Source organism: Hemiscyllium ocellatum, chromosome 21 (assembly GCF_020745735.1).
Source record: "Hemiscyllium ocellatum isolate sHemOce1 chromosome 21, sHemOce1.pat.X.cur, whole genome shotgun sequence".
Lineage (NCBI taxonomy): Eukaryota > Metazoa > Chordata > Chondrichthyes > Orectolobiformes > Hemiscylliidae > Hemiscyllium > Hemiscyllium ocellatum.
In genome coordinates this window covers 52,544,015-52,570,117 of record NC_083421.1, presented here as the reverse complement: position 1 = coordinate 52,570,117, position 26,103 = coordinate 52,544,015, and positions in this window count along the sequence as shown.

Genomic DNA, 26,103 nt, shown 5'->3' with positions numbered 1-26,103 from the left:
AGCCTCGGGTGACTGTGTGGAGTTTGCACATCCTCTCGGTGTCTACGTGGGTTTCCTCCCACAGTCCAAAGGTGTGCAGGTTAGGTGAATTGGCCATGCTAAATTGCCTGTACTGTTAGGTACATTAGTCAGAGGGAAATGGGTCAGGTGGGTTACTTTTCGGAGGGTCAGTGTGGACTTGTTGGGCTAAAAGGGCCTGTTTCCACAGTGTAGGGAATCTAATCTAAAAATATAACCAAGGATCAAAATGTAGAGATCTGTTTCTTTGTTTTGAATGATTTGTATGTTCATGTCACAAAGTTTGGACTAAATTTTTCAATTTTTATAATTGTGTCATGTAAAGTTTTGCTCAGCCAATATTTGTAATCTTTTATGCAGAAACACCATTGCAATTCATACATTTGGCTGAGAGTTCCTCTTGTAAGGAAATTAAATGATATACAATATTCAACTTAAACTTGCAGGGCCAGTATCATTGGACCTAGAATTAAGAATAAATCATGATAAACAAATGTGTAACTTTCTTGTAGATTTTCAAATTTCTGCCTTTTTTTGTAATAACTGTACCAATTAGAAGCTGCTTTAAATAGGTGAATACAGAACACTTCCCTCTCTAATTGAAGCCCTTTTACAAAAATATAAACTATTTGGGTCCAATGCACCAATGACACTTCTTTTTGTATCTCAAGGAAAAAGTAAAACAGTAGTTAGTAATTGTACTTCTGTGAGAAAAACTAAACTTGTATATGGTGCCTACACTAATTAAAGCTCCCCATAGTACGTTATTACAGAGATCCCTTCTTTGATTAAAATCTAAACTGAAATCTCTAAAACAGTTGCTGTAACCATAGTTTTCCTGCATCCAACCTCACTACTGATTGGGAAATAGCTTTAAGAAAGTAAGTTCTGGGATTTAAAACACTTAAAAAATACTCAGTGTATAACTATATTTTCTTCTGCCATTTGTGATTTTGTATGCTTCACTAAAGTACTTTTGTTTCTTACCTTCTTTCATGAATATTCTGTGTCAGGATGAATTGACCATATTGATGAAGAGGTTACAGGTAACACATGGAAGATATCTGACATTGCAAGTACAACAGTACAAATAGCATCAAATGTTGAGATGAGAAATAAGAGAAATGATCCAGTTTACCAATAAGAATACAATTTTATATCAGTAAACACTTAAAAACAGAGAAATAAAGAAAATGGATTGTGGTGCTATCATGATATTTCTACTTCAACATAAATGAAATAGTACCCCAATGTTCACCTGTCTGCTCTTTCTCAGACCGACACCATCAACTGAATGCTGATGTAGCAAGAAGCAGTTAATGGAATGCCACTTTCAAAACACAACAAGATCATCAATAATATTTTAATTATTCTCATCAATGTCAGAGAGTTGGCTATCCCCTGATAGCTGTCAGCAGCAGTTGGACTGGCTAAAAGAGGTTTGTCCCCCTGCTGTTTGGCTTTGATGGTGTTCAGAATAAATCCTTGCTCCTTTTCATTCCCAGAGCAAGTATAAAGATGTGATTAGTACCAAGATTTACCTCTTGCTTCACTTTGTGGAACAAGGCAGCTAAAAGAATATGTTCTATAGTATTACGTATCTTTCAAATTCTAAAATACATTATGGAGTTAGTGATTATGTTTTCATTGGTGATCAATCAGCTCTGTGTTCCTTTCAAAGCCGTGGTACCCTTTTCAGTCTGTTTACTTTGATTACTGTTAAGACAATCAAAGAAATGGTACTACAGCTAATTCTAAGTAAATCAATACTAATATAGCTGAGTTAACAAAACATCAATTTAAAAACTAGGAACCTCTAGTCTCAATTCCTGTTGTAATAATTCTTGTTAATTGTGTTCTAGCAATATCGTCTTCATTGTTTATAGTTTAATTCACACATATAATAGAAAAACCTTAAAGAATGCACTAAATAATTGACAAGCGCCTCAAATGTATACTTCTTCAATTTTGTCTGCATGGACACTAGCGTGTCTCTTAAAGTCAGAGAATATGTTGTTTAATAAGAATGTCAACGTTACACTACAAGTACTACATGTTATTCCCTGAAGGGAATAAGGAGAAAGAAATAGATATCATTCTTAGAGCTAAAGGGATCATAGGTAAAGGGTGAAAGTAGGAACAAGGCATGAAATAGGATGATCAGCCATGATCATGTTGAACGGCGGAGCAGGCTGTTAGGGCTGAAAGGCCAACTCATGTTCCTGTTTTTTTGTGTTCCCATGTTTCTATCAACTATTTTGTATAAGTCAGCCAGTCTTTTTATTAGGATCTTCCTCAGGTAAATCTTTAGATAAACTGCAGACTATTTGGTCTTAGAGAGATTCTGAGATCAATTAAAGGGAATTTTCTGTGATTACTGAAGTACTTTGATACCACAGAGTATTATTAGTTTCAGTCTGCAACAGAAATTAACAAGTGTTATGCAAAGTATGACAAGTGTGTTACAAAGATTTTCCACATATATATCCATGGTTCATGGTTGAATATTAAATTATATCATAAAGTTGTTAGTAGCTGTCATTATTAATTAAATGATTGTTTATAATTGTTGCTTGAGGTGTTAATTGATATTATAAAGTTTTCTATGCCTGATTTTTAGATTCCTGTGTATTCATATATATTTTTCACTGTTGTGTAGGACTCCTTTGAATTATGTTTACACCTTGATATCATCTCTCAATTACTTTAAAACTGATACCTTTACACTGCACAGAAAGGACTGCTTCAAAAACTACAAAGTTAACTGACAGAATTAGACCTCCCAAATATGTAAATATGCACAAATGTATATAGTATACATAATATTATTAAAGAGCTGTACTTAGATGCATTTCAGGCATTGTGATTTTTTTTTCTCATTGATGTCAACTAAGTACGGTGGCGGCACGGTGGCTCAGTGGATAGTAGTGCTGCATCACAGAGCCAGGGATCTGGGTTCAATTCCAGCCTCGGGTAATTGTCTGTGTGGAGTTTGCATATTCTGCCCATGTCTGCATTGTTTTCCTTCCAGTGCTCCGGTTTCCTCTCACAGTCCAAAGGTGTGCAGGCTAGGTACTAAATTGCCAATATTGTTCAGGGATGTGTAGGTTGGGTGCATTAGTCAGGGGAAATACAGAGTAATATGGGTCTGGGTGGGATACTCTTTGGAGGGTCGGTATGGATTTGTTTGGCCAAATGATCTGTTTCTGCACTGTAGGGATTCTATGATTCTAATATAGGAAAATCTCAAAGGTAAAATGAAAATCAGCAAATGCTATTACATAATAATACATCAGTAGAGAAACAGGAGAGGCCAAATGCAGTATCCTTTGGAAGTGAAGAGATTCTGGCCTACATAAATAGATGTTTTATAATTACCTTTACAAGTAAAGCAACACAAAGGTATCTGTGAAAATGTAATGTATAACTATAAACATACAAATATCAGTCCCAAGTTGTTCAGTTCTTTCAAACACTGACAAGATAGCTTTGCCAAAATATGTTGAGCATAATTTTCAAATTCTCAATTTGAATTCATAAAATAGAATCCAAGAAATGTGTATAACCAGTAAACATTTCAGAAACAAATATTCTTTTCTTGGGCTAAAAACACTGGGACATTGTTCCTATATGTCTCAGACAGGTTACAAATAATTTCCATTCTACCCATAATTGCTGAAAAAAGTCATCAATTGCAAAAAGTGGCTATGGAATTTTAATTAAGATATTTTCAATGCAGTAATAATAATATTTTTATGCAATGTGATTTTAAAATGAAACTACTTTTAACGTTCTTCTCTTTTAAACTCCACCCTCAACATTACATTATCCTATTGCATTATCCCCTAATTAAAAGGGCCTGCTCCTATGTCTCTTGTTTGGGGAATTGAGAATGTAGACCCCTAGGGAGTTGTTTGCTTTGCTTTCTCTCTCTCTGTCTGTCTGTCTGTCTTTACATTGAAAGAGCTACAGAGCCTCCACTAGATGGTACCTTCTTCCCCAATAACATGGCTTGTACAAGGAACTCATTGTATGTATAATTGTGGTCAGAATTAGGTATTATTGCACTGCATGAGATTATATGTTGAAACACAAATATAAAATCTAGTAAAATTAGAAATAAAAAAATGTTGTGATGTTGAGCTTATACTGAGTTCAGTATTTTATAAGAACCAGTAAGTGTCTTTCTTCATGCCTCACTTGATAAACCCACTGTAAAATGTAGACAAGAGAAGTTCAGGTTGCAACAGTACAAATAAGGTATTGCAGCAACTGAAATTATATGCATTAGATCATCCAAAATGTTGGATGGCATGAGTGTTAAGGAGCTGTATATAAATTGATTCCTGATGAAGGGCTTTGGCCCGAAACGTCGAATTTCCTGTTCCTTGGATGCTGCCTAACCTGCTGTGCTTTAACCAGCAACACATTTTCAGCTCTGATTTCCAGCATCTGCAGACCTCACTTTTTACTTGTATATAAATTGGGTAAAGCTTACAGAAAATAAAAGATTGAAATGTGATATGATTGCTGTTCTTAAAATTCTAAAGGAAATTGATGAGGACATAGTATTTTACTTGCTCCAGAACAATAGAATCAGAGCATATAGCATAACTTTGAAAGGGCATAAATTCAAATTTAATCTGCAGAAGCAATGAGCTGGATTTTGTGATTATGGAAAAGAGATGACACTCACTGATGATCTCAAAGAAAGTTGCCCACAAGACCTAACGATCTTGGTAGTGTGTATTTCCCTTTCCATATAGTAACTTGAATCTAATGTTATGTCAAGGCAATTTCCAGACATAACAACAGTGATGGCATCAATGAGGATGAGCAGCCAATCCCTTTAAAGTATTCTCACTGACAGCAAATTAGGAAGTAATATGTACAGTTAATCTTTCACCTTTTAAGATCACCTTACAGAGGCCAAAATAATTAATTATTGGGGTAAAGTAGAAGCTGAAATGCAATACACAAACTTTTAAGGAATCTTGAAAATGGATTTTTTTAACATAATAGAAAAATTTGATACTTAATAAATATAAAATTAGTCTTCCAGGGACAGATGGTTACTTGTAATTCAACAGGACTTTTTCAAAGAGTTTTACAGCAGGGCCCATGGCATAAAAGGGCAAAGTCTAACTTCAATGATTTCTCACTGATTGCATTCTGTGGAGACTTCAACAGCATAGTTAAAGATGTTGGAAGTAATTTATAGCAATAAATACTAAATAAGAAATGGGTCAGTGGTATCCAAACTAATTTGACACATGCACCTTGGAACTGAGAGGAACCTCTCATACATTTTAAATGATCATTAAAAGAGTGTAACAATACATTTCCCATCCATTCTCCAGAAAGTACGCATATTAAGAACTTTATGAAGGATTTATAGATATAAGACATTCCATACACAGTAATACTATACTACAATGAAGATTGTAGCCAAATGAATTATTTTTATTATTATTTAATAAATAAAAGTGCATGGAGACATGCGGTTCAAATCCAGACATGTCAAGTATACATGTAGCACTTAAAAGGAAAAGAGATTTAGAAATCTGGCTGTGTACATTGAAATGATTGCATTTGGCATGGAAAATATTTTGACATGCAATTGAAATACAACGTGTCTAGTTTTTAAGTATTCAGAATTTCTCGCTTATTCATAATGAGCAAGGAAACATTTGATCCTGGATGTCTTTGCAGCTTTCAAAGTTTGTGTTTCCTGTCACTTAATTGCAGCACCACAAATGTTTTCCTGACAATTCCTAATGCTTAATATCATCCAATTAGACAGCTGTACAAAGTCACAATGTATATGTATATTCATTGTTTAGAGTTATTTCCACAAGTTAAAAGAAGGAAATCTAGTTGCACGTTTATTATTTTGGTTCAGGTGTTAGTGCTATGATGTCGAGGATAAATATGAGATGGGCATCTCAAACACTGTGAAAGCTTTGTGACTACACTTCATAATGTAGATCAGCATGCTGTATAACATGCTGGGCAATGTCCTGATGCAGCTTATTCCACTAACCTTGTTTTGTCAGGTATTTTCTCCCCCATCCCATTTTTGTCTGAATAATAGCAAGTAGTTAAATAGGTGATTAGGGTTAATTGACTAATTAACTGTGTGTAGGTACAAAAGGAGCAGTGGTAGTGTAGGTAAAAACAATGACTGCAGATGCTGAAAACCAGATTCTGAATTAGTGGTGCTGGAAGAGCACAGCAGTTCAGGCAGCATCCGAGGAGCAGTAAAATCGACCTTTCGGGCAAAAACCCTTCATCAGAAATAAAGGCAGAGAGCCTGAAGCGTGGAGAGATAAGCTAGAGAAGGGTGGGGGTGGGGAGAAAGTAGCATGGAGTACAATAGGTGAGTGGGGGAGGGGATGATGGTGATAGGTCAGGGAGAAGGGTGGAGTGAATAGGTGGAAAAGAAGATAGGCAGGTAGGACAAGTCATGGGGACAGTGCTGAGCTGGAAGTTTGGAACTAGGGTGAGGTGAGGTGGGGGAAGGGGAAATAAGGAAACTGTTGAAGTCCACATTGATATCCTGGGGTTGAAGTGTTCCGAGGCAGAAGATGAGGCGTTCTTCCTCCAGGCGTCTGGTGGTGAGGGAGCAGCAGTGAAGGAGGCCCAGGATCTCCATGTCCTCGGCAGAGTGGGAGGGGGAGTTGAAATGTTGGGCCAGGGGGCGGTGTGGTTGATTGGTGCGGATGTCCCGGAGATGTTCCCTAAAAGCGCTTTGCTAGGAGGCATCCAGTCTCCCCAATGTAGAGGAGACCGCATCGGGAGCATCGGATACAATAAATGATATTAGTGGATGTGCAGGTAAAACTTTGATGGATGTGGAAGGCTCCTTTAGGGTGAGGGAGGAGGTGTGGGTTCAGGTTTCGCAGTTCCTGCGGTGGCAGGGGAAGGTGCCAGGATGGGAGGGTGGGTTGTAGAGGGGGCGTGGACCTGACCAGGTAGTCACGGAGGGAACTGTCTTTGCAGAAGGTGGAAAGGGGTGGGGTCTTTTTGGAGGTGGCGGAAATGTCGGCGGATAATTTGATTTAAGCGAAGGTTGGGAGGGTGGAAGGTGAGCACCAGGGGCGTTCTGTCCTTGTTATGGTTGGAGGGGTGGGGTCTGAGGCCGGAGGTGCGGGATGTGGACGAAATGCGTTGGAGGGCATCTTTAACCATGTGGGAAGGGAAATTGCAGACTCTAAAGAAGGCTTCCATCTGGTGTGTTCTATGGTGGAACTGGTCCTCCTGGGAGCAGATACGGCGGAGGCAGAGGAATTAGGAATACAGGATGCCATTTTTGCAAGAGGTAGGGTGGGAAGAGCTGTAATCCAGGTAGCTGTGGGAGTCGGTGGGTTTGTAAAAAATGTCAGTGTCAAGTCGGTCGTCATTAATGGAAATGGAGAGGTCCAGGAAGGGGAGGGAGGTGTCAGAGATGGTCCAGGTAAATTTAAGGTCAGGGTGGAATGTGTTGATGAAGTTGATGAATTGCTCGACCTCCTCGTGGGGGGATGAGGTGGCGCCATTACAGTCATCAATGTAGAAGAGGAAGAGGTGGGGAATGGTGCCGGTGTAATCACGGAAGATCGACTGTTCTACGTAGCCAACAAAGAGACAGGCATAGCTGGGGCCCATTCGTGTGCCCATGGCTACCCCTTTGGTATGGAGGAAGTGGGAGGATTCGAAGGAGAAATTGTTAAGGGTGAGGACCAGTTCGGCCAAACGAATGAGAGTGTTGGTGGAAGGGTACTGTTGGGGACGTCGGGAGAAGAAAAAACGGAGGGCTTGGAGACCCTGGTCATGGCGGATGGAGGTGTAAGGGATTGGATATCCATGGTGAAGATGAGGCTTTAGGGGCCGGGGAAACGGAAGTCGTGGAGGGCGTGGGTGTCTCAAACGTAGGTGGGGAGTCCCTGGACTAGGGGGGATAGGACAGTGTGGAAGTAGGTAGAGATGAGTTCAGTGGGGCAGGAGCATGCTGAGACAATGAGTCGGCCAGGGTGGTCAGGCTTGTGGATCTTGGGAAGGATGTAAACCCAGGCAGTGGGGGGTTCCCGGATTATGAGGTTGGAAGCTGTGGGTGGGTGATGAAGTTCTGTATGGTCTGGGAGATGATGGTTTGGTGATGGGGGGTGGGGTCATGGTCGAGGAGGTGGTAGGAAGAGGTGTCCTCAAGTTGGTGTTTTGCTTCAGTGGTGTACAGGTCAGTGGGTCAGACTACCACTGCGCCCCCTTGAGCTAAGAGGCCTGCGTTCAAGTACCACTTGCTCCAGAGATATGTAATAACATCCCTGAACAGGTTTAATCAACTTTATTAAAATATATACTAAGAGGACTCAGCAAGTAGGTTCAAGAGTTATTATGGTATGTGACTAGTTGAAATAAAATTCAAAAAGGAGAATAGAATGGGGCTCTCATGGCTCAATGGCAGTGTTCCTACCTCTGTACTCAAGTCCCCTCCATTTCAGAGGTAGGTCCTGCTATCTCTGAACAGGTTGATTTATAAAATATCTAAAAGGAGAACAGGAAAGTCTCATATGTGGAAGGAAGTATGAATGGTTAATAAACTCTAGGAGAAAGTGATGCTGCACTTTGGAGAGTGTGGTGCTGGAAAAGCACAGCAGGTCAGGCAGCATCTGAGAAGTACGAGAATGGATGTTTTGGGCATAAACGCTTCATCAGGAATGAGGCTTGTGGGCCGAGGGACTAAGAGATAAATGGGAGAGGATAGGACTCGGGGGAAGGTAGCTGAGCGTGCAATAGGTGGGGGAGAAGGTGATAGGTTAGAGAGAAGGCTGGAGTTGATAGATGGGAAGGAAGATAGACAGGTCATGAGGGAGGTGCTGAATTGGAGGCTTGGGACTTCGATAAGATGTGGGATGGGGAAATGATGAAACTGGTGAAATCCACATTAATCCCGTGTGGTTGCAAGGTCCCAAGGCGGAAGATGAGGCGTACTTCCTCCAGGCATCGGGTGGTTAGGGTTTGGTGGTGGAGGAGGCCCAGGGCCTCAATATCCTTGGTGCAGTGGGAAGGGGAGTTAAAGTGTTCAGCCACGGGGCGATGAGCTTAGTTGGTGTGGTTGTCCTAGAGATATTCTCTGAACAATCTACAAGTCGGCGTCCTGTCTACCCAAGTTGGCGTCCTGGAGACCACATTGGGTGCAACACATACAGTAGATGACATTAGTGGTGGTACAGGGAAATTTCTGTCAGATGTGAAAAGATCCCTTGAGGCCTTGGGCCGCCCCAACTCTATCCAAGACCTCAAAGGATCCTTCCACATCCAACAGAAATTTACCTGTGCCTCCATTAATGTCATCTACTGTGTCCATTGTACTGGACTTCACTAGTTTCCTCATTTCCCCTCCCCTCACCTTATCTCAGTCCCAAGCCTCCAGCTCAGCACCACCCTCTTGACCCGTCTGTCATCTTTCCCATCTATCCATCCACCCTCCTCTCCAACCTATCACTTCTCCCCCACCTTCATCTACCTATTGCATTCTCAGATACCTTCTTCCCAGCCCCACCCCCTCCCATTTCTCTCTAGGCCCCCTGGCCCACAAGCCACATTCCTGATTAAGGGCTTATGCCTGAAACTTATCAGCTTATGTCAATTCTCCTGCTCCTCGGATGCAACCTGACCTGCTGTGCTTTCCCAGCGCCACACTCTCGTCAAGAAACTCTAACCACAAAGAAAGGTACCTTGGGTTCTGTTTCACCAACTGGCTTGCTTTGAAATTCATATTTGTAGCAAGGATGGTTGCCTGAAGGTGAAGTTGAGAAACTAAGATTTTTTTTCTAACAGAAGATTGTAATTGGAGCTCTCCTGAAGAACGGCTGAAAGCAAATGTAAAGTGTCAGGGTATGAATTATCACCAATGTTTTGTGAAGCTCGAAGCAAGATTAAATTACAGAGATAGAGGCTTAATGACTGCATACTAAGGAAGGTTTGGAAATTCTTTCAAAATTTTTTTTACAAATTTAATAGAAAAACTTATTAAATGAACACAAGACACAGTCAGACTTTGATCAATTTGGAAAATTCAGGATAGATGTTCTATAGAAGGAATGTATAACAGAATTTAAGGTAAAGTCACCATAGCCTTACCAGACCATATAGGGCTACACTCATTAGAGAGAGCTAACTGGCGGTAGTTTAACCTGAGGGTCATCACGCCTCAAATAAGGAAAGAGGTTTAGAAGGAGAGTACTTTGTGGTAACCTCAGTTGGTGTAGGAATTGAACCCATGCTGTTGGCATCACTCTGCATCACAAATTGTCCAGCCAATTGAGCTGATCAACCCCCACATAGAATATAACAGATTAGATAAAAGATTGCAAACATTCTACTTGGAGATTAAAATTCAGTAAGCTGTTGGACTGTGGTATAGTGTAGAACATGGATAGATGTACTAGGGTGGAATTTTCTCCTTCTTGGCATGGCAGGGACAGTGACAAGAAAGTTGGGAAAATACGGCAGGAATGAAAAAAACATAAGAATCTTGACATGAGGAAGTGTTTTATGATTTTTTTCCTTAAACTATAAATAATACCTTCATGATCTAGCTGTTGAGCAGTGATTAGCTTATTGCCACCTCATTTCAAAAATTCATTCATGGGATTGGATGTCATTGTTTGGGCAAACATTTATCGCCCAACTGGCTTGCTGGGACCATTTCAGAAGACAGTTAAGAGTCAACCACTTTGCTGGGGGCCTGAATCTTACTTAGGCCAAATCAGGTAAGACCAATTGATTTTCTTTCTAAAGGACATAGTGAACTCAATGAGTTTTTTTTTGTTATGATGTTTGGCACTGGTTACAATTAGGCTGTTTTTCTTAAAAATTCCAGTTTCTTTTTTAGAAAACATTTAATTCACATTTCAAAATCTGCATGGTGGGATTCAAATCCATTAGCCTGGGTGTCTGGTTTACCAGTCTAGTGATATTACCACTACGCCTCTGCCCAAATTTCAATGCTGATTCCAATTCTCCCTGTTTCCCCAAGAAACTAGATGTTATTATTTTGCAACATGGAAGTCAGGGCAGCTACCTGGCTGCGGAGCTCACTAATTGCTTGTACTAGACATCATCCAACAATATATGCAGTGCAAGGTTCCTTCTCCTCAACATTTCATCCACACAAATCAGCATCAATAAAGCACCAGCCTCACCATGTCATTATGAATGCTCTCGGAAAACCCTTGCACCACTTCAGCCTTTCAACATTTGACTTTGGAGTTCAGGGACATCTATGACTCACATGCTTCTGCAATGTTGTTTTGCATGAAGGGACACATGTATTTCATGTGTCTGCTAAGGATGCTTCTTAGGTCTGTTAGCTTACTCATTTTGAACTTACTCACGTGTTACTTTGTGACATGCATTGCTTTTTTCGTGCACAGTCTCCTCAGTTCTAAGTTATGGGCTGCCAGCCTCTGAAATGCATTTGCTTTTTATTTAAAAAGAGAACGCAGAAGCTTGTCACTGTGGGGAGTCAAGGGGATGGACATGTTGCTATACAGCATGAGCAGCTTACACGGCACACTACATGTGCTTAAGCAAATGGCCATGTGTGAAAGTTAAATGGGAGCAGTCCTTAGTGGGATCAAGTAGGTCTACAGCCATCAAGGGTGTATGATCATACTCAATCAAGAAGCTAGTCTGATTTCAGCCTAGGAATTGGTCACATGTAATCAGTCCAGGGTTGAGAGGTAGGTCAGTCAGGTGCTGTAAAAATATCAGTCCAGGAGATGGGCCGTACTTAATCAGTGTTGACCTTCCAAGTCACTCCAGCCATGGTCAGTCCTGGGTGTTTTGGCAATAGTAGTCAGAGGACTCATCAGAAGCAAGTGCATGGAAACATGGGGAAATAGAAAAAATGGATGGGGGACATTGGACTCTAAGTCTCTCCTGAAACATTTAGGATTATTATTCCAAACTTTCAACATGCTTTTGCTGAAGAGAGCATCATTAGTATTGTACCTAATATCTGGAATTCCAAATCATCAGTCTTGCCATAGCATTGAACTAGTTTGTCCTCTTGGAATGAGCACCGTTCTGTCTCAGCCTTAACTTTACCTTTTGAGAGTTTCACTTTTTGGATTGTCATCTGGTATAACTTTACACAGGTCTGTGTCGCTCAGAATGTTACAGGAATCACCAATATCGATCTGGCACTTCATGTTCATTTGATGCTCTTGTTCTGCTTTTTTTAATCACAATAGTTGCAAACCATGTTCTCCTTCAGATTTGATGTTGCCAGCCTGATCTAAGGGTATAGTCTGAATTTTCACCAATATTTGTCAGATTTGTCATGCAATATCTTTGTAGCTATTGTTTCAATGGTCTTTACAGGCTTGTTTGTCTTCTTTCTAACTAAATACTTGGTCCAAGATGGTTAAACGTCTTGCAGTTAAAACACTATTTTCCCCACATGGGGGAACATGCTTTCTTTTGTTTTTTTAATGACTTCTGCAATATTTTTAACTTGTTCTTCAGCCTTCATCTTTCTTTTTGCCTTACTATGGATACGTATTGCATTTCTCCACAGTGAAAAGTTTGAAAAACTCTTCTTTTCAACATAGTGCAGCAGGCTCAGTTGCTTATCAAAATAGTGTACAAGTTTAGGCTGCTTCTCCAAATGGTCTGTTCTTCCATATATATTTAGATGTTGACTTACAAGCTCAGAGCTTCTGCATATTTATAATTTCAACACAAGTCAGATTCTATTCTCTTAGCAATGGGGTTACTATAATAGCAATGGGGTTACTATAATATTACTATAATATAATACTACTGTGCCTAAGACAATTCTCTTTTTGAGGAGATATCTTTCAGGTGCTTGAATTCACAGAATTCTGTGCACTGTATTAATGTAGTCATATACAGAGGAACCTCAACTATCCAAACGAGATAGACGGGCCCTATTTCATTTGGATAATTGATTATTCAGTTAATTGATTCAATGCCTCTTCTCTGGGGCTTTAGTTTTCTGAAATTTCCTTTTTTTCCTCGCTCTGCCTGTCTTGCTCCCTTTCTCTGTCTCAAGGGTTATTTCTGAGCAGACACACACTTGTGTGCAAGAGACCTGCAGAATTGCTGAAGCCTCCCACCCCCACCCCCATCCCCAACAATTCAATGAAATTGATACAGCGAGCACTTGCTATGTCCACTTCCGTTTAGGAGACTATGTAGCAGCACACCATGAACAAGCCCCCTCCCGTTGTCCACCCCCAGCCCTGTCCAACACCACGCCCAACAAATCCATCCACCCCCAACCCCGTCCACCTGTGCCCCCCCACAGCTGATTCCCATCTGCCCACACCTGACTGTCTGCCCCCACCCCCCGCCTCCCATCCATCCCCTCCCAACACCTCCCCCGTCCATCCCACCCACCGTCTACTCCCCTGACCCCTGACTGACCCAGCCGCCTCACCCTCACCCATCGTCCGCTCCCCACCCCCTCCGGGCCATGGACTGGACCAAACAGTAAGACTGCTGCTGCCTTTGGGGGGGGTGAGTCCCCCCGCATCCCACATGTATATATACACACACACACACACACACACACACACCCCTACCTTTTTGACAGGTTCCTCCTTTGCCCTGTACAGGATATGTTGGAAAGATTATCTGGGGAGCGGGGTTTAGGCTTTACCCCAGTGTAGAACTCCAGGAGGAGAAAGATAGAGAGAGAGCGAGCGGTTAGTCATTTGGACATGGTGCATGCTCTCCCATCGATGTCCTGGACTGTTCTCGGCAGCATTTCAGTAAGCTGAGTACATTTTAAATTATTGTAAACAAAAGACGTGATCAGTGTTGAAATACCTCTTTGGTGTAATGTTTCTATCCGGGCCTTGAGATCTTCTTTGGATAATCCGAAATTCAGATAATTGAGGTTCCTCTGTCTCTATTAATAGGCTCTTTTTCACCTTGAGCTTCAATGTTGAACACATTCTGCTCATTTCTTTCTTTCAATTTACACTCAAATGCAAATTCATCTTAAAGTGGTTAAAATTTTGTAGTGTATTTTTCCTGTTCTTCAGGGAGTTTGAGGCTGGAATACGACCTATAACAGTCTCTCCTAATCAGTGTTAAAAGTGCTACTCATATTTCTCCAGCTTGTCAGTTAAATCTTCACAATCTTGTAGTTTGCCATTGCAAGTGGGAAAACGGCCATTTCTGTTTCATACCGCATTTTGTTTCAACTAGAGAGGAATATCTGCAACCATTGTGTCTTACACAGTACTTTCATAGAACATAGAACAGTACTGCACAGAACAGGCCCTTCAGCCCATGCTGTTGTGCCGACCATTGATCCTCATGTGAGGTAAACCTAATGTACGAACTCTCAAATTTCTGTGACCATAATCATGTCCAGCAGTCTCTTAAATATCCCCAATGACCTCGCTTCCACAACTGCTGCTGGCAACGCATTCCATGCTCTCACAACTCTCTGCGTAAAGAACCCGCCTCTGACATCCCCTCTATACTTTCCGCCCACAGCTTAAAACTATGACTCCTCGTGTTAACAATTTCTGCCCTGGGAAAAAGGTTCTGGCTATCAACTCTATCTATGCCTGTCATTATCTTGTATACCTCAATTAGGTCCCCTCTCTTCCTCCTTTTTTCCAATAAAAAAAATCCGAGCTCAGTCAACCTCTCTTCATAAGATAAGCCCTCCATTCCAGGCAGCATCCTGGTAAATCTCCTCTGAACCCTCTCCAAAGCATCCACATCTTTCCTATAATAGGGCGACCGGAACTGAACGCAGTATTCCAAGTGCGGTCTAACCAAAGTTTTATAGAGCTGCAACAAGATCTCATGACTCTTAAACTCAATCCCCCTGTTAATGAAAGCCAAAACACCATATGCTTCCTTAACAAAATTGTCCACCTGTGTGGCAATTTTAAGGGATCTATGTACCTGCACACCAAGATCCCGCTGTTCCTCCACACTGCCAAGAATCCTGTTTTTAATCCTGTACTCAACTTTCAAGTTCGACCTTCCAAAATGCATCACCTCTCATTTATCCAGGTTGAACTCCATCTGCCACCTCTCAGCCCATCTCTGCCTCCTGTTAATGTCACGCTGCAGTCTACAACAGTCCTCTATACTGTCAACGACACCTCCAACCTTTGTTTCATCTGCAAACTTGCTAACCCATCCTTCAATCTCCTCATCCAAGTCATTAATAAAAATTATAAAGAGTAGAGGCCCAAGCACAGAGCTCTGTGGAACACCTCTCACCACTGACTTCCAGGCAGTATATTTTCCTTCCACTACCACTCGCTGTCTTCTGTTGACCAGCCAATTCTGTATCCAGACAGCTAAATTTCCTCCTGATCTTCTGAAGGAGCCTACCATGGGGAACCTTATCAAATGCCTTACTGAAGTCCATATACACAACATCCACCGCTCGACCCTCATCAACTTGTCTAGTAACATCCTTAAGGAACTCAATAAGATTTGTGAGGCATGACCTGCCCCTCACAAAGCTGTGCTGACTGCCTTTAATCAAGCCATGCTCTTCCAGATGGTCATAAATCCTATCCCTCAGAATCCTTTCTAATGCCTTGCAGATGACAGACGTGAGACTGACTAGTCTGTAATTGCCAGGGAATTCCTTATTTCCTTTCTTGAAGAGAGGAATTACTTTTGCTCCCTCCAGTCCTCCAGTATGACTCCTGTGGAGAGCGAAGATGCAAAGATCTTCACAAGTGACGAAGCAATCACATTTCTCACTTCCCAAAGCAACCGAGGACAAATCTGGTCTGGCCCTGACGACTTGTCAATCTTAATGTTTGTCAAAATTTTAAACACATCAGCTTCCTCAATCTCTGTGTTCCAGCATGCTTACCTGCTCCTCAATGGTTTCATTCACTACAAGGTCCTTTTCTTTAGTAAAGACAGAAGCAAAAAACTCATTAGGGCTTCCCCTACCTCCTCAGACTCTATACACAAGTTCTGGCAATTTTCTTTGTTCTTTTACTGTGGCTTTTAACAGCTTTCTGCAGCTCTGATTATTCCCACTTTACTCTTTTAGTAGTTGTGCTTCTATAAACTCAATTTCGGCTCCCCTCTGACACTACCTTACATGCTCATCGAACAAAAGACTTGTTTGCATTGTGTTTTCGTTGAACTGGTTTTAAGATAGCTGCCTCCTTTACCCCATGGTCACCTGACTATGGCAGACCAGCAAAGACACTAAAGATGATTAAATTTCAATGCAAACATGGTTGCCCTCCTTTCTGTACTCACCACAGAGAGACTCCTTGGTGATAATAGTTAATCCTTTGGCACTGACACGACTGCTGGATGACATTACTACTGACCACTACTACCCTTCCAATTACCAAGGCCTACCTGTCTGCATGTCCTGACACAGAGAAAGCATCCTTATTTGATCTGCAAGTATGTCTTAACAGAGACTCCTTCTCCTTCTCGTTGTAACCTCAGGATAGTTACCACTGACTGGGCTTGCAGCTCTGAAAATTAGGCCTTAACATAGATGGCAGTCTGGGATAAAGTTTTATTGAGTCACCACTGATGACATTAGTGGGGAAGGACCCCAATTACTGTAGTCCTACCATTCACCTGCACAGGCTCTGGTTCTGCTTTTGGCACCAGCAGTGAAACTACAGGTGTTTTGTACATTCCAGTCACAGATGTTTCTGTCAAAAAATGATTCAGTGCTTGATTTCTTTTGAACCAGCTAATTCTGAGTGATCTCATAATTTAGTGGGATTTATTTTGACATACTGAGTTCAAGATATATTAAAACGTATTAAAATTAACTGAAATCATTAAACAATTTCTTGAAATAGGTTTTTGTATATACAAAAATGTGCGTTTGTGTTTCATTCAGATTATTTCAGTTGTTACAAATCAGTTTCACCACAACAGAGCTATTTGAGAAAACTGACGTTTTAATAACAGTTTGACACTGGACATTGGACATTTTGCCTGAAATGTCGATATTCCTGCTCCTCAGATGCTGCCTGACCTGCTGTGCTTTTCCAGCACTACTCTAATCTTGACTCTGATCTCCAGCATCTGAGTCATCACTTTTGCCTTCTCCTACTTCCAAAACTCTCCCTGAATTATCTTCAAAAGAAGAAATTGAAAATCAATGTACATTCATGGGTTTTGTGTCATTCATGGGGTGTGTATAGTGATTATAATGATAGTATTTCTTCTGCAAGACATTTTCACCATCCTTGTAATCTGCTTCAATTATACTGAATAGATTCATAGAGTCATAGAATTGTACAACATGAAACAGACCTTTAGTCTAACTCATCGATGCCAACCAGGTGTCCTAATTAATCTAGTCCTGTTTGTCAGCATTTGGTCCATATCTTTCTAAACCCTTCCTTTCATATATCCATTCAGATGCTTTTAAATATTGTTATTGTAGCAGCCTCATTTCCTTTGGCAGCTCACTCCATACACGCACCATCCTCCACAAGAAAAAATTCCCTCTTAGGTCCCTTTTAAATCTTTCTCCTCTCATGTTAAACCCATGCCCTCTAGTTCTGGACTCGTCCAATGTAGAGAAAAGATCTTGTTTATTCACTGTAGCCATGCCCCTCATGATTTTAAAAAACCTCTACAACATTACTCCTCAGCCTCTGAAAATAGCCTCAGCCTATTCAGCCTCTCCTTTTAGTTCAAACCCTTCAACCCTAGCAACACCCTTGTAAATCTTTTCTGAACCCTTCAAGTTTCGCAACATCTTTCCTGTAGCAGGAAAACCAGAATTGCATACAATATTCCAAAAATGTCCAAACCAATGTCTTGTACAGTCACAACATGACCTCCTCACTCCTATACTCAATGCACTGACCATTAAAGGGAAGCATACCAAATGCCTTCTTCTCCATCCTATCTACCTGGGACTTCACTTTCAAGAAACTATGAACCTGCACTCCAAGATCTCTTTGTTCAATAACACTACCCAGGACCTTACCATTAAATGTATAAGTCTTGCCCTGATTTGCCTTTCCAAAATTAAACTCCATCTACCACTTCTTGGCCCATTGGCCCATCTGATGAAGATCCTGTTGTACTTTCAGGCAACCTCTTCATGTCCACTATATCTCCAATTTTGATGTAACCTGCAAACTTACTAACCATACCCACTATGTTCACATCCAAATCATTTATATACATGACGAAAAGCAGTGGACCCACCACTCCTTGTGCACAGCGCTGGTCACAACCCTGCATCACCACTTTGATGTATGGTATCAAAGACATATCAGATATGTCAGTGCCTGACTACTCAGACACCTGAATATCTTAGTGGTCCACAAACCAGTAAACACCTTCCACCAGCTTCTCACAAAGATTAAAGACCTGACACCCACATCCAACAAGACAAACGTTATCAACAAACTGCCCTGCAAAGACCGAAAAACACTACATAGGACAAACAGGAAGAAAACCGACCATACGAGTGCTGAAACATCAGTTCACCACTGCCAGACAGGAGCAGCACTCTCTCATTTTCAACCACACAGACAACACATGATACAAATTCAAATGGGTTGGTGTAACCATTTCAGCACAGGCAAAACAGAGACATGCCAGAGAATTCCTTGAAGCCTGGCACTCCAACTGGAATTCAATCAATAGACACATTGAACTGGACCCCATTTAGAAACACTCAGATACAGAACCTGAAGTATCAACAAACAGACACTTTTCTTCTGGTGTCTTTTACAAGATCTATCCTGCCCCTGCTTTCCTTCCCAAAATTCTACTCATTGGCAGTACTATATATACATGAAGTCAACTTCCAGATGTGCACTGTTTGCAATGACCCCTAACTTTACTTTCTTCTTTACCCTTCTATGTCAGGCAATTAAAACACATGAACTGCACAATGACATAAAAAAGGGATTCTTCATGCCATTGGCGATGAATTGTTGTAGATAAAAGGATTGGTTAGCTCACTTGGCTGGATGGTTGGTTTGCCGAAAAATACCAACAGCTTGAGTTCAATTCCTGCAGTGGCAGAGGTTACCATGAAGGGCTCTCCTTCTTAACCTCTGCACTTGCCTGAGGTATCACTAAACCACCACCCGTTATCTCTTTCTTATGAGAAAGCAACTCTACGATCTGGTAGGACTAAGGTGACTTTACCTGAGGAGACATTAATGGAAACATGTAACATAAATGAATGTACTAATTACAATGGATGCAGATCCATCAGAATGTTATTGTGGAACTGGACTTCTGATTGCTAATCAGCTTGGTAACTAGTTCACTTGGAGGAGTTCAGCTACTACTCATGACCACGTAACATCAATTACTTTGTCAGACACAAAGGGAATTTTTCTCTTTCCATGATCTCTCAAACTCAGGGATTTTGTCCAGGTTATTCATCTAGGTCTCCTGCAGCTGTTGGCTCACTCCACTACCATTTTCTAGTTTCTGGCCATCATCAGTATTATCCATCACCCTGACTCTTCAATACTGACCCACCTTGAAATCTACTTCAAGGCTGCTGTCTTGCACTCTCAATTGCATGCACACACAGTTTCCATGAGGCTTTTCAACTAAGGGATGCTGTCAGACAGTCTGGCTAAGATTCCATTAGTTACATGCCAGACTATCTGTTCCTTCTTCTTTGTCCCTACTATGGCCCCAACTCCTAACGTACAAAAGATATTACTTCCTTGCAGAAAGGAGCCTAGAATAAATGATGTGCTCTCCCAACTATTGCCACACATTTTTGGAGGCCCTGCTACACTTTCATAGATTTTGTGTTGTCAAAATGCTGGAGAAATATTATGTGTTTGATAAAATGCAATTTCCTTCTCACCCCACTTTCTCTTCATTATAAACTTACAATAAACATCTTAAAGTTTAAATTCCATCATGACCTTGATTCTCCCAATATCTGTAATCACCTGCAGTCCTACAATAAAATTCCTCTAACCTCATAAACTCTCCATACTCAGATTCTTGCCTCCTCTGCATTCCCTTATCTCTTCCATCCCCCTTACCACACTGTTGATAACCAGGCCTTAAGCTACATAAAACACATTCTGCAATTACCTTTAAAACTCCTCCATTCTCCCTTAAGATCTTCCCATAACCCACCTCTGACCAATGTGTTGGTCTAATTCTTTGGCCCAATATTTTCTTTGACAACTAAGTAGCCTTTTTATTTTGGAATTTTTTTCTCCATGATATCAATGCACATGATTTTATTTGTTGGCATGGTGAACTGATTATTCGATGGATGATATTGCGCATTGTGAAGGAGAGCAAGTGGTGTGAGTCAATGATAATGATACTCTCACCCAGGCAATGAATCATTGAATAAATGCAGATGTTGTAAGACAATAATAAGTTAAATTTGGGCAAGCTGGGGGAAATGGTATTTAATTTTAAAAAATCCAATTCTAAAAGAGTGAAAAAGTTTATTAAAAACAAGAGGAAGTTTTGCCCCAAATAGTTAATATTATTGCTTCACATTATACCATGCAGTACTAATGGTACCAAACAATTATCCTAGAATGCAATTACTCGCTTTCCATAAATTAAACGCTCCATAAATTATTTCAGGCTCTGTGGATTATTGATTCATAATGCAGGTTAGTGCTTAAGTAAACAGCTGAACTGTCAAAATAACTGAGGTGTGCTTTCCCAACCCTGGAGAGAACTGAAGACATTTGGGTAACAAATGAACTATAACTGCTTCAAAGACCAATTATTTACAAGGAGAGGTGTAAAATCAACATTATATTTCAGTAACCGTGACTTTTTATTAATCATTATTTTTTTTAAAAAGACGTTTCGACTACTAAGTTGGCAATTTCTAATTATAATTTTATAATATCTAGTTATAATGTAAATCCTGTATTTTAAAAAATATTTTTATGTCACTCTATCTAAAATAACATTTTATTTTCTTTTTCAATCCATCTATCCTATCTATTATTTACAGTTAAAGGTCGGGCAGGAAATATATTCCCCAACTGCTATTGCGGAGCACTAAGCCAGCTTAATATGGTATACAAAAATGGGTCAGGAGGCCAGGTTTTAATTTATTTCCACTTTTCATGTGGAGGTGCTGCCGGAGCTTTGCTTGAATATCCAACAAAGCTCAGGGCCTCATGATATGTGCTGCCATTCATGAAAACATACCATACCCTCCTCCATCTTGTACAGCTGAATATTGGCAGGCCGGGTTGGGTAACAGGAAGGCTGAGATTGGGACAGTTCCACAGGTATCAGCGTTAATTCACAAACTGAACCATGTGACTGTTCTTTGTATGAATATAGACAACAGTCTGCAGACTTTTTTTTTCATGAAAAAATATCCCATCAAACCTTTTGTATGTGCTTTTCCAGAAGCAAACACTAAACTGTGACCAAAGTTTACTCCTTTTGAGAAAAGTTCTAAAACCAGTTCAAAAGCAAAATGTGTTTCAGATATTAGAAATCTGACAACTACAGAAAATGATAGAAATACTGATGTAAAGTCTGAGACTTGAAACATTGAGAAACATCTTCTGCTCTCCCCGCTTACATGTCTCACCAGTTCTACTCCTCCTTTGACTATTTTTGTCCCTATAGATGACTTTAGTATTGCCTTTTATGTTGGCTATAAGATTATTCTCATAATTCTTCTTTGGTCTCATTTGTTTTTTCACCTTCCCTCTGAACTTTCTGTATTCAGTCTCAGTTTTCAACCTGACACCAGTCATAAGCACCCCTTTTTCTTCTTTACCTTAACTTATAGCTAATTTTTAATTCAGGGAGTTTTCCCTACCCTTCTCTTTCAGTGAATATATCTATACTGAGCCTGAACCATCCCTGCTTTGAAGGTAACCCATTATTCAACTACATTTTTTTCCCACCAAGTTTTGGCTCCAGTTCAATTGGCCCAGTTCCTTTCTGGTTTCACTGAAGTTGGCTTTCCACCAACAAGTTATTCTTGGTCTGGATTCTTGTTCTTTTCCTCTATCGTCCTAAGCTTTATCATACAATGATCACCGTCCCCTAAATATTCTCCCACTGACACTTGATCTACTTGGACCACCTCATTTCCAAAAGCCAGTGTGTCTTTTCTGAATGTACTGGATGCTGCCAACATCCTCCTTTTCTTCCTTTCCAATTTTCCTGGACACCTTATATCCAGGAATATTTAACACCTGGGCCTGCCTACAGTTCTTTATTCTACTGCTAATTGTTTTATGCACTCTGGTATTCCTCTCTGATATTCTCTCCTAATTCCCATACCTCTGCCAATTCAATTTAAACACACCATAATAGCATTAGAACAGTAGTCCACAGGGAACTCAGATGTAAGCCATCCAGCTAATATAGGTGCCATTTCACCCAAAACCAGTTATGTGATTCAGTGAACCAGAAATGCAAAGCACATGCTCTTGCACTATATTTCCAGCTATACATTCATCTGTGCTTTCCTCCTATTTCTGTAATCACTTGCATGGGGCATTGGATGACAACAACTGTTGAGGATCTGCTTGATAATATTCAATCTAGTTCTGAAAATTCTGACTGTAGGAGCACATCCTTTTCCTACCTATGTCATTGGTACCAATATGAACCTCGACCTCTGACCTTGCCCAGAAGAATGTCCTGTGACATACTTAACACCTGGCAAAAAGGAGGCCAAATAGCATTAGAAATCATGTCTAAAGCTGCAGAAATGCCTGTCTTGTCTCCTGTTGAATCCGTTATTGTTCCTGTTCTCCCACACTACTTCCATGCAATTTGTATATTTGAGCCTTCTAAAGTTTCATAGGCGGGTCTATTACTGCTCTGAGGAACAGTATCCAGAATAGAAATCCAATTAACTAGCAAAATTGTCTCAGGTGATTTCATTTGCTATATGCCTACATTGTAGCCACCTCCCTAAACATGTTATGAATGTAATCCTCTGCCTTCTGGACACAGCAAAGTGTCTCCAACTGCTGCTCAAGCTCCAAACCTGGAGCTCAAGTTCCTGCACTGGTTGACACTTGCAGCACATGCACTCAAGTAAGTTATATGAAGTATCCATGACTCACTACAAGCTACAGGAAGACAATTCCATGTGGCCGAAATACTCTGTCATACCATAAACTTTCCTTTGAACTATTTACTTTAAGTTAAAGATTAATCCGTAGAAAGTAGAATTACTTATTGTCACCTATCATTCAGCTCCTTTTCCTTTCCCTTTAAAAATAGACTCCTAAAGGTAAGAGAAAATTCAATTCTAAAAGAGTGAAAAGTTTATTTAAAAAATGGCAAATGGACAATCCTTTCTCATCCTTCCCCAACTCCAGAGCTCTGTTCAAACTTGATTATTACCCTGGAAATAATCCAGCTACAGGTAGGCCTACCACCATGTGGCATTTCTGACTATTGCAAAACTGCTTGTCATTTCAAATTGTGGCCTGTGCATGGAGGGAGCCCATTTTGGTTAGTGAAGGGACTAAATATCAGCCAGATGGGTGTCTACTGGAAGCCACACTTGCCCTAGCTTCCAACACCTGCAACCCCTTTCAACCCACAACCTGACCCACATCACTTATCTTTGTCCTGGGCGTACTCTGTAAATCTGAAACTTCAGAGCTGTTATTCAGCTAGAAGCCACAGCCTCTTTTGTGGTACTGCTGTGCACAAGAGCTGCCAGTTTCAGATTCTGACTGGGTAGGAATTCTGCTCCTAGGATCTTGATTTGGAGGTAAAGTTCACAGTGGTATTGCTACTGCCTGTTTGGTATGTGACTAAGTGGACCTTCCCTGGTAGAGGTGGAATGGGTACTTCATCAGCTATCCAACCAGCTGACATGACTGCTGATGCCTCAACAAAGTTCCGCTCATTATCTTTCTTTCTCTTTCCACATATACTGACAGACCTGCTGAGTATTTTTGTTTTTAGGTACATGTATGGAATGAGCTGCCAGAGGAAGTGGTGGAGGCTGGTACAATTGCAACAGTTAAAAGGCATTTGGATGGGTATATGAATAGGAAGGGTTTGGAGGCATATGGGCTGGGTGCTGGCAGGTGGGACTAGATTGGGTTGGGATAACTGGTCGGCATGGACGGGTTGGACCGAAGGGTCTGTTTCCATGTTGTACATCTCTATGACTCTAAGTCACAGACACGAGTTAAATATGATACCTCTGCTTTGTGAGGTTTAGTATTACTGTAGGCGTTGTACTTACTTGCAGCACAATCATGAGAGATATTTTCCCAAGTAATTCTATCAACAACCCAAATTAATGCACACATTTCCACAACAAAATTGAGAGCATAATCTTTTCACAATGTATTCAGCATGGAACTGGGAGTGGTATCTGAAGGTTGGGAGATAACCAAGTTTGTTTCAATATTTAAAAAGGGTCAAAAAGAATGATTTTTATACAGATGTTAGCTGGAGATCCATAGGGATGAAAATACTTAGGTCTCATAATGGAAGCAATTTGAAGAAACATAGATTTAATGACAGGTATTTCATGTTGAAAATATTGAATTCAAGAGGATGTAAGAGTCTGTGGATAATGTCAATGTCATAATCATAACTTGTAATAAAACTTTAATAAGATTCTTTCAAGAGGCTGACAATACTATGGAATAAAATAATACATTGTAAATTTAATAACAAAGTGCTTGAATAATAGAAATAAAAGCAACTATTCTAATTGGATAGCTGTGACCAGCAGCATACATGCATGTTTTATTTTGTAGACCCCTGCTGTTTACAATATTTATAAGTAATCTTAATTGGAATATTTTATATATAATAACTTTATGCTAAAACCAACTGGTATAGCAAATCAAGATATTATAGAGAAATAAAATCAAAAGAAACCAATAAAAAACTTATAACTGAACAGATAAACAGACCAAGTTATCGAAAACTGAGGATGTAGAGTGGGAAAAAGAAATAAGATCATAAAAGGTGGAGTTGGTTTTTAAAGAAGGTAGATCATAAAGAAAACAAAAAATAATAAATATAAATATGATCAGACATCAGAACATTACATTGCATGACAGCAATTTCCAAAGTAAACCGAATATGGAATTACTTATCTGAATTCCCTGTATTTCATAATGCTGTTTTTGATCTGTAGATTAGTCACTTTTGTACTTTCCGGACTCAATGTCAAGTTTAAAAATTTCAAACCATAATTTCAGTCCTTAATTTGTTTGCAATTTCTTGGAGAATTTTTAAAAATTTTGTTTTGTTATTTTGGTTGTTGTGCCTGCTGTTCTGTACCTAAGATGGAGCAGGAAATGGTGACTTTGTATACTTTTCACTGTGCTCATGTATCCTTGTACTTGAATACATGTGACGACGTGTATAATTCTAATACTATTCATAGTTCTGCCATTCACGTCTCCTCTGGACACTTCTTTTGTTCCTTTATTTCTTCCATTACAGCTCTCCTTCGCACTGTTCAGCTATATTGCCATTTAACCTCACTCACTTTCCATCCTTTATAGGTCTTTTCCTTTAGTCAGAATCAGGAAAGATTAGCAATTATAACTGCATAGATATACATATCAATTGTAATTAAGCAAACAGTGCCCATGAAAGTAGGGAGATAGTTAAAGGATCAAGTCTGACTCTTTCCTTTTTCACAGATGCTTCCAAGACTGCTGAGTATTTCCAACATTTTCAGAGTTGAGCCGGTAGTCCAGCAGCTCTTTTAAAAGGAAAATCTTGAAAATACCCTTGAGACATCAACGGGTGATTTTATTTTGTTTTGGGAATCGCTTTTGGAAGATGTGGATGTCATGATGGATTCTAATGTCTGATGTTGAGATTATAATATGTTCAATCGCAAAAATGTTATTAGAAGATAACTGCAGGTTTATTGAGTAATCAAGGGTATTTGATGACAAGGAATGAAATGGTCTCTTTAGATTTTCTTTTGTAACAGTAAAGCTATATAGATGTTAAGATGTTTTCTATTAATACGATTTGGCATGAAAGGTGATTAAGAAATATTTGAAAAGATATCATCTTACCAGTGTTTGAAGATTTGATTGCCTTGGTTCTAAATGTTATGGCATGCAAGTATTTTTTATTTGT